This window comes from Oncorhynchus keta, chromosome 34 (assembly GCF_023373465.1).
Source record: "Oncorhynchus keta strain PuntledgeMale-10-30-2019 chromosome 34, Oket_V2, whole genome shotgun sequence".
NCBI classification, from domain to species: domain Eukaryota; kingdom Metazoa; phylum Chordata; class Actinopteri; order Salmoniformes; family Salmonidae; genus Oncorhynchus; species Oncorhynchus keta.
Window position 1 is genome coordinate 75,715,202 of NC_068454.1, and position 9,165 is coordinate 75,724,366.

A 9,165-nucleotide genomic window follows, 5' to 3' on the forward strand; every position below is an offset into this window, starting at 1 on the left:
GGGTTATTCTTGGAGATCTAAACATTCATGTGTTTAGCCCAAATAATCCACTAGCTAGGGAGTTTTGGACCCGTTAGGAACCTTTAACTTTGTGCTACATGCCACAGGGCCGACACACATTCAAGGCCATACTGTTGATCAGGTGCTGTCCTGTGGTCTGAATATTGATTCAACTATTGATGTGTGTGTCTCTGACAATCTCAGTGTTCTTTTTAAAATGCTTCCTCCTACTCCTCCTAAAAATGTGTTTGTCGCCACTCGCTTTCACATCATTATCTCCACAACTCCTAGTAAGTTCCTCTACCAATGCCTTCTGATCCTCTACTACTCCTGTTATTTGTCGTCACAACGATGATTTTCTGGAAAGCTTCAATGATATATGTGAGGCTACTTTAGACTCAGTGGCACCAGTTAAAACCAGAAATAAAGTGCCGGCCAGCGTCTCACCACGATTAAATGACCACACATCTGCTTTCAAAAGTGAACTTGGAAAGAGGCTCAACGTAAATGGAAGGCCTGCAAACTTCCAAGTAATTCTATGAGATAATAGAATAGAAGTTGCGGGTTAAAGATGCAAGAGCGAACTACTTCTCTACCCTGATCTCTGAGAACTCCCCCAACTTTAGAAAATATTAGATCCCAGATTGACAGTAGCTGACTCCATACCAGCATTGCTGGCCAGGAGCCACTTGAGGCAACTACTCTGAGACTGTCTACTGCTTCCTTTTTCTCCTTTGAGCAAATATCCTTTGAGTCCCTCCTTGATACTGTAGGTCACCTGAAGACCTAATCCTGCCCCTTGGATGTGATCCCTGCTAGATCACGCCTACTGTTGGGTTGGCCCTTACATTCTGCCTATTGTAAGTAGCTCCCAGACTTCTGTCTCATTTTCAGCCTATTTTAAAACTGATCTGGTCCAACCTCCCCTTAAAGAGCCCAATATAGACCCCTCCTCACTGAGTAATTATAGACTTATCTCTAAACTTTTTCTCCAAGATTTTTTGAAAAAGTCAAGCTTTTCAAGCTTATTTGAGTATGAACAACTTATCTGAAAAATTCCAGTCTGGCTTCCGCTCACTTCACAGCACGGAAACTATTAAAAGTCAGTGATGACTTTCTGTTGGCTGCCGATCCTGGCAAATGCTCTACCCTAGTTCTTTTGGATCTCAGTGCCGTGTTTGATACTATTGATCATAATATTCTTGTCACGGTAGCTGTAGAGGTGGATGGGAATCCCCGGCGTTGCCCTCGATTGGTTCAGGTCATATTTATGTAACAAATATTTCTCAGTGAACATATGTGGTTCAGTATCATCCCCAGCACCTATTCACGATGGTGTCCCTCGGGTCAATTCTGGGGTCAAATCCTTTTTTCCCTGAAACACATTCAGTGACGTTTGTCCGTGTATTATTACCTTCCTTTTTTAAAGCAATGAGCATGTGCTATGAAAGGACACATCTATGGTTAATAAAGAATGCTGGATACCATTACTGCCTATGCGGTCGCTGGTTTCAAAGGTCAATGGTTTGAATCCTCAAACCGACTACTGTAGGTGAAAAATCAGTAGATGTGGCCTTGAGCAAGGCACTTAACACTAATAATGGCTGATCTCTGGCCGTGATCACAATCTCTGAGGGTTGTCCAAAAAAATCCCCATCAAAAATCGAATTTGAAACACACTTGTACATGTGTGAAATAGTACAAATGTAAACACCCAAGTAATTACAATCATTTCTTCTGATCATAAATGTCCCATTAGCTCAATAAAGACTTGTTGGAACCAGGGAGAGGCATCAGGGATCTTTTCTTTCTGCTCTCTATAGGAATATAAAACAACCAATTAGTAGAGTCTGAACCCTTAGGGCTTTGGCCCATATGCCTCTACAAGCAAAACACACAACAACTTGTACCTAAATATCAGAGCGAAGGAAATAACACAGAACGAGCGCAACATGTTCTCCAACACAGCCCGACATGCCATGACCCATGAACAGCATGAACCATGAACAGCATAACTTCCGCGACGCATATAAGGCCCTGCCCCGCCCCCCTTTCGGAAAAGCTGACCACGACTCCATTTTGTTGATCGCTGCCTACAGACAGAAACTAAAACAAGAGGCTCCCACGCTGAGGTCTGTCCAACGCTGGTCCGACCAATCTGATTCCACACTCCAAGACTGCTTCCATCACGTGGACTGGGATATGTTTCGTATTGCGTCAGATAACAATATTGACGAATACGCTGATTCGGTGTGCGAGTTCATTAGAACGTGCGTTGAAGATGTCGTTCCCATAGCAACGATTAAAACATTCCCTAACCAGAAACCGTGGAAGCATTCGCGTGAAACTGAAAGCGCGAACCACTGCTTTTAATCAGGGCAAGGTGTCTGGTAACATGACCGAATACAAACAGTGCAGCTATTCCCTCCGCAAGGCTATCAAACAAGCTAAGCGTCAGTACAGAGACAAAGTAGAATCTCAATTCAACGGCTCTGACACAAGAGGCATGTGACAGGGTCTACAGTCAATCACGGACTACAAGAAGAAATCCAGCCCAGTCACGGACCAGGATGTCTTGCTCCCAGGCAGACTAAATAACTTTTTTGCCCGCTTTGAGGACAATACAGTGCCACTGACACGGCCTGCAACGAAAACATGCGAACTCTCCTTCACTGCAGCCGAGGTGAGTAAGACATTTAAACGTGTTAACCCTCGCAAGGCTACAGGCCCAGACGGCATCCCCAGCCGCACCCTCAGAGCATGCGCAGACCAGCTGGCCGGTGTGTTTACGGACATATTCAATCAATCCCTATACCAGTCTGCTGTTCCCACATGCTTCAAGAGGGCCACCATTGTTCCTGTTCCCAAGAAAGCTAAGGTAACTGAGCTAAACGACTACCGCCCCGTAGCACTCACTTCCGTCATCATGAAGTGCTTTGAGAGACTAGTCAAGGACCATATCACCTCCACCCTACCTGACACCCTAGACCCACTCCAATTTGCTTACTGCCCAAATAGGTCCACAGACGATGCAATCTCAACCACACTGCACACTGCCCTAACCCATCTGGACAAGAGGAATACCTATGTGAGAATGCTGTTCATCGACTACAGCTCGGCATTCAACACCATAGTACCCTCCAAGCTCGTCATCAAGCTCAAGACCCTGGGTCTCGACCCCGCCCTGTGCAACTGGGTACTGGACTTCCTGACGGGCCGCCCCCAGGTGGTGAGGGTAGGCAACAACATCTCCTCCCCGCTGATCCTCAACACTGGGGCCCCACAAGGGTGCGTTCTGAGCCCTCTCCTGTACTCCCTGTTCACCCACGACTGCGTGGCCACGCACGCCTCCAACTCAATCATCAAGTTTGCGGACGACACAACAGTGGTAGGCTTGATTACCAACAACGACGAGACGGCCTACAGGGAGGAGTGAGGGCCCTCGGAGTGTGGTGTCAGGAAAATAACCTCACACTCAACGTCAACAAAACTAAGGAGATGATTGTGGACTTCAGGAAACAGCAGAGGGAACACCCCCCTATCCACATCGATGGAACAGTAGTGGAGAGGGTAGCAAGTTTTAAGTTCCTTGGCATACACATCACAGACAAACTGAATTGGTCCACTCACACAGACAGCATCGTGAAGAAGGCGCAGCAGCGCCTCTTCAACCTCAGGAGGCTGAAGAACTTCGGCTTGTCACCAAAAGCACTCGCAAACTTCTACAGATGCACAATCGAGAGCATCCTGGCGGGCTATATCACCGCCTGGTACGGCAACTGCTCCGCCCTCAACCGTAAGGCTCTCCAGAGGGTAGTGAGGTCTGCACAATGCATCACCGGGGGCAAACTGCCTGCCCTCCAGGACACCTACACAACCCGATGTTGCAGGAAGGCCATAAAAATCATCAAGGACATCAACCACCCGAGCCACTGCCTGTTCACCCCGCTATCATCCAGAAGGCGAGGTCAGTACAGGTGCATCAAAGCTGGGACAGAGAGACTGAAAAACAGCTTCTATCTCAAGGCCATCAGACTGTTAAACAGCCACCACTAACATTGAGTGGCTGCTGCCAACACACTGACACTGACACTGACTCAACTCCAGCCACTTTAATAATGGAAATTGATGGGAAATGATGTAAATATATCACTAGCCACTTTAAACAATGCTACCTTATATAATGTTACTTATTACTTAATTATTCATCTCATATGCATACGTATATACTGTACTCTATATCATCGACTGCATCCTTATGTAATACATGTATCACTAGCCACTTTAACTATGCCACTTTGTTTACATACTCATCTCATATGTATATACTGTACTCGATACCATCTACTGTATCTTGCCTATGCTGCTCTGTACCATCACTCATTCATGTATCCTTATGTACATATTCTTTATCCCCTTACACTGTGTATAAGACAGTAGTTTTGGAATTATTAGTTAGATTACTTGTTGGTTATTACTGCTTTGTCGGAACTAGAAGCACAAGCATTTCGCTACACTCGCATTAACATCTGCTAACCATGTGTATGTGACAAATAAAATTTGATTTGATGTTCTCCAACACAGCACGACATGCCATGACCCATGAACAGCATGAACATGTTCTCTAACACAGCGCGACATGCCATGACCCATGAACAGCATGAACATTTTCTCCAATACAGCGCAACATGCCATGACCCATGAACAGCATGAACATGTTCTCCAACACAGCGCGACATGCCATGAACCATGAACAGCATGAACATGTTCTCCAACACAGCGCGACATGCCATGACCCATGAACAGCATGAACATGTTCTCCAACACAGCACGACATGCCATGAACCATGAACAGCATGAACATGTTCTCCAACACAGCGCGACATGCCATGACCCATGAACAGCATGAACATGTTCTCCAACACAGCGCGACATGCCATGACCCATGAACAGCATGAACATGTTCTCCAACACAGCGCGACATGCCATGACCCATGAACAGCATGAACATGTTCTCCAACACAGCGCGACATGCCATGAACAGCATGAACATGTTCTCCAACACAGCGCGACATGCCATGAACAGCATGAACATGTTCTCCAACACAGCGCGACATGCCATGAACAGCATGAACATGTTCTCCAACACAGCGCGACATGCCATGAACCATGAACAGCATGAACATGTTCTCCAACACAGCGCGACATGCCATGAACCATGAACAGCATGAACATGTTCTCCAACACAGCGCGACATGCCATGAACCATGAACAGCATGAACATGTTCTCCAACACAGCGCGACATGCCATGACCCATGAACAGCATGAACATGTTCTCCAACACAGCGCGACATGCCATGAACAGCATGAACATGTTCTCCAACACAGCGCGACATGCCATGAACCATGAACAGCATGAACATGTTCTCCAACACAGCGCGACATGCCATGAACCATGAACAGCATGAACATGTTCTCCAACACAGCGCGACATGCCATGACCCATGAACAGCATGAACATGTTCTCCAATACAGCGCAACATGCCATGACCCATGAACAGCATGAACATGTTCTCCAACACAGCGCAACATGCCATGACCCATGAACAGCATGAACATGTTCTCCAACACAGCGCGACATGCCATGACCCATGAACAGCATGAACATGTTCTCCAACACAGCGCGACATGCCATGACCCATGAACAGCATGAACATGTTCTCCAACACAGCGCGACATGCCATGAACCATGAACAGCATGAACATGTTCTCCAACACAGCGCGACATGCCATGACCCATGAACAGCATGAACATGTTCTCCAACACAGCGCGACATGCCATGAACCATGAACAGCATGAACATGTTCTCCAACACAGCGCGACATGCCATGAACCATGAACCATGAACATGTTCTCCAACACAGCGCGACATGCCATGACCCATGAACAGCATGAACATGTTCTCCAACACAGCGCGACATGCCATGACCCATGAACAGCATGAACATGTTCTCCAACACAGCGCGACATGCCATGAACCATGAACAGCATGAACATGTTCTCCAACACAGCGCGACATGCCATGACCCATGAACAGCATGAACATGTTCTCCAACACAGCGCGACATGCCATGACCCATGAACAGCATGAACATGTTCTCCAACACAGCGCGACATGCCATGAACCATGAACAACATGAACTAATATTTTTGTCACAGGTGTTGTGATTTAGGGTGGTGACGAGCCAATGACCTAGGCATAGTTGAACTACCACGACCCCATGTGAACACGCACTGCTCTTGGACACCGCTGCACAGCTTAAGGTCAGAGAGGTGAAGTAAAGGTCGTTCTATAAATAGAATCAGAATCTACTCCTCGGTGGATGGTATACACTGGTGATACTGTGTACTGTACTTGACCCTGCTTAATATCACACCACATGATCACACAGTCATCATAGGTCATATTGTAGTCCATGGTAGGCTCATATAAAGGCCAACTTCTCCCTTAATTGAGGGTTTTCATGTAGGCCTACAGATTTCTGTAAGAAAATGTTTCATTTGTGTCTGATAACTAAACATCTCAAGTGATTTTGAGAAAATCAGAAGAAGCCAAAAGTAGTTTAGAATACTAAAGAGGAGCCATGGTCTGGCCCTAAATCTCGACCCAGAAGACCCTAGACCAGACGGTGCGAGGCTGAGAGTAAAGGAAGACTACTGCTGTAGGCTATGTGTCAAATATACAGTGCTCTCCGTAATTATTGGGACAGTGAAGCATTTTTTCTTCTTTTGGATCTATACTCTAATAGTTTGGATTTTGAAATCAAACAATGACCATGAGGTTAAAGTGCAGACAGTCAGATTTAATTTGAGTTTATTTCATCCATATCAGGTGAACCGTTTAGAAATGACAGCACTTTTTGTACATAGTCCCTCCATTTTTAGGGGAGCAAAGGTATTGGGACAAATTCACTTATGTGTATTAAAGTAGTAACAAGATAATTGTGCGTCTAACTTTCTCACTCATCTTTATTCACAATTCATTCAGGACTGACTATCTGTAATCATGGTAGCATCCACATTAATGTAGAAGTGTTTAGAAACATATTATATTCTTATTTTCAATAAAAGTGACTCCAAAATGACACAATACATTATTTATCATTAATTTCTAATGGGCACAAAATAATCTGAAACTCAACCAAAACAAACTGAAAATGCAATGAGTCACAAGCTTGATGTAGTCATTGGTGCTCTGAATATGAGACCAAATATTACACTTTTACTGCTTTAATAGAGCAATCCTACAACCCTGGTGTTGCCTACACTGTTCATGCTCCGACTAACTTGAGTTATCTGAAATATCTTTATATTTGACCTCTGGTAAAACATGCATCAGAAATGTGTACACCTGGGTTCATATGCTGCTGAATTATCATCAGTCTCATAATGTCCATTAACAGAGTCCAGCACTAAGTCTGGAGTCTGGAATGCACATCGGTTTGGACCTTGTAACATGACAGACTAATTCAGACTGACCTCTTGTGGTTTACATTAGGGACTGCATCCAGTCTTTTAACCTGAGTTAAAAGTGTTCCTCTTCTGTGAGGAACACACTACTGACTCTCTAGAGCCCCCAATCTCAACTCTGGACCTCGAAGTCACTTCCACTGCATGTTTTCATTGTTCCCCTCTAATCAGGGACTTGTTTAGAACTGGGACACCAGGTGTGTGCAATTAATTACCAGGTAGAACCGAAAACCAGCAGGCTCCAGACCTCGTAGGGTCAGAGTTGAGTACCCCTGCTCTCGAGACTCAGTATTCACCATGGTGAAATGCCCTCTTTCTCCAAACCAGAACTGACCCTGGTGAAATGCCCTCTTTCCCCAACCCAGAACTGACCCTGGTGAAATGCCCTCTTTCCCAACCCAGAACTGACCCTGGTGAAATGCCCTCTTTCCCCAACCCAGAACTGACCCTGGTGAAATGCCCTCTTTCCCCAACCCAGAACTGACCCTGGTGAAATGCCCTCTTTCCCCAACCCAGAACTGACCCTGGTGAAATGCCCTCTTTCCCCAACCCATAACTGACCCTGGTGAAATGCCCTCTTTCCCCAACCCATAACTGACCCTGGTGAAATGCCCTCTTTCCCCAACCCATAACTGACCCTGGTGAAATGCCCTCTTTCCCCAACCCATAACTGACCCTGGTGACATGCCCTCTTTCCCCAACCCAGAACTGACCCTGGTGAAATGCCCTCTTTCCCCAACCCAGAACTGACCCTGGTGAAATGCCCTCTTTCCCCAACCCAGAACTGACCCTGGTGAAATGCCCTCTTTCCCCAACCCATAACTGACCCTGGTGACATGCCCTCTTTCCCCAACCCAGAACTGACCCTGGTGAAATGCCCTCTTTCTCCAAACCAGAACTGACCCTGGTGAAATGCCCTCTTTCTCCAACCCAGAACTGACCCTGGTGAAATGCCCTCTTTCCCCAACCCAGAACTGACCCTGGTGAAATGCCCTCTTTCCCCAACCCAGAACTGTATTTAAAGAGAGAAGATGATGTTCTGTTTGGGAAGTACTTGTCATATAGACAAGTTAACTCCCTTCTATAAGTGAGATACTAACGACATAGTAAATTCAGTTTGGAAGCATCAGTGGTAGCTTGATTAGCGTAGCTCCAAGCCCTAATTGGTCCTCCCACACAACCCCACCATTTAATGCAGGCATTTCATTTAGCTCTGAGGAAGACATGTACCTTCTCTCTCTCCCTCAGCTGCCTGTGGCAGATTTAATCAAAACGACCATGGAAACAGAGGTATAAATATCTGCTGTGAGAAATTGAACCTTCAAATTGAATGGAAATGTATGAATATGTAGATGACGCATGCCAATGTGAAATGAACAAATGGAGTTGAGGATTTGAGGATGAATCTGCCACTGGAAGGTGTCAGGACTTTAATAGAACAACACTCAATACAACGTGGTTCAGTGTACATTTATTCATGCCAAATGTATGTCAAATTAATACAACGTGGTTCAGTGTACATTTATTCATGCCAAATGTATGTCAAATGAATACAACGTGGTTCAGTGTACATTTATTCATGCCAAATGTATGTCAAATCAATACAACGTGGTTCAGTGTACATTTATTCATG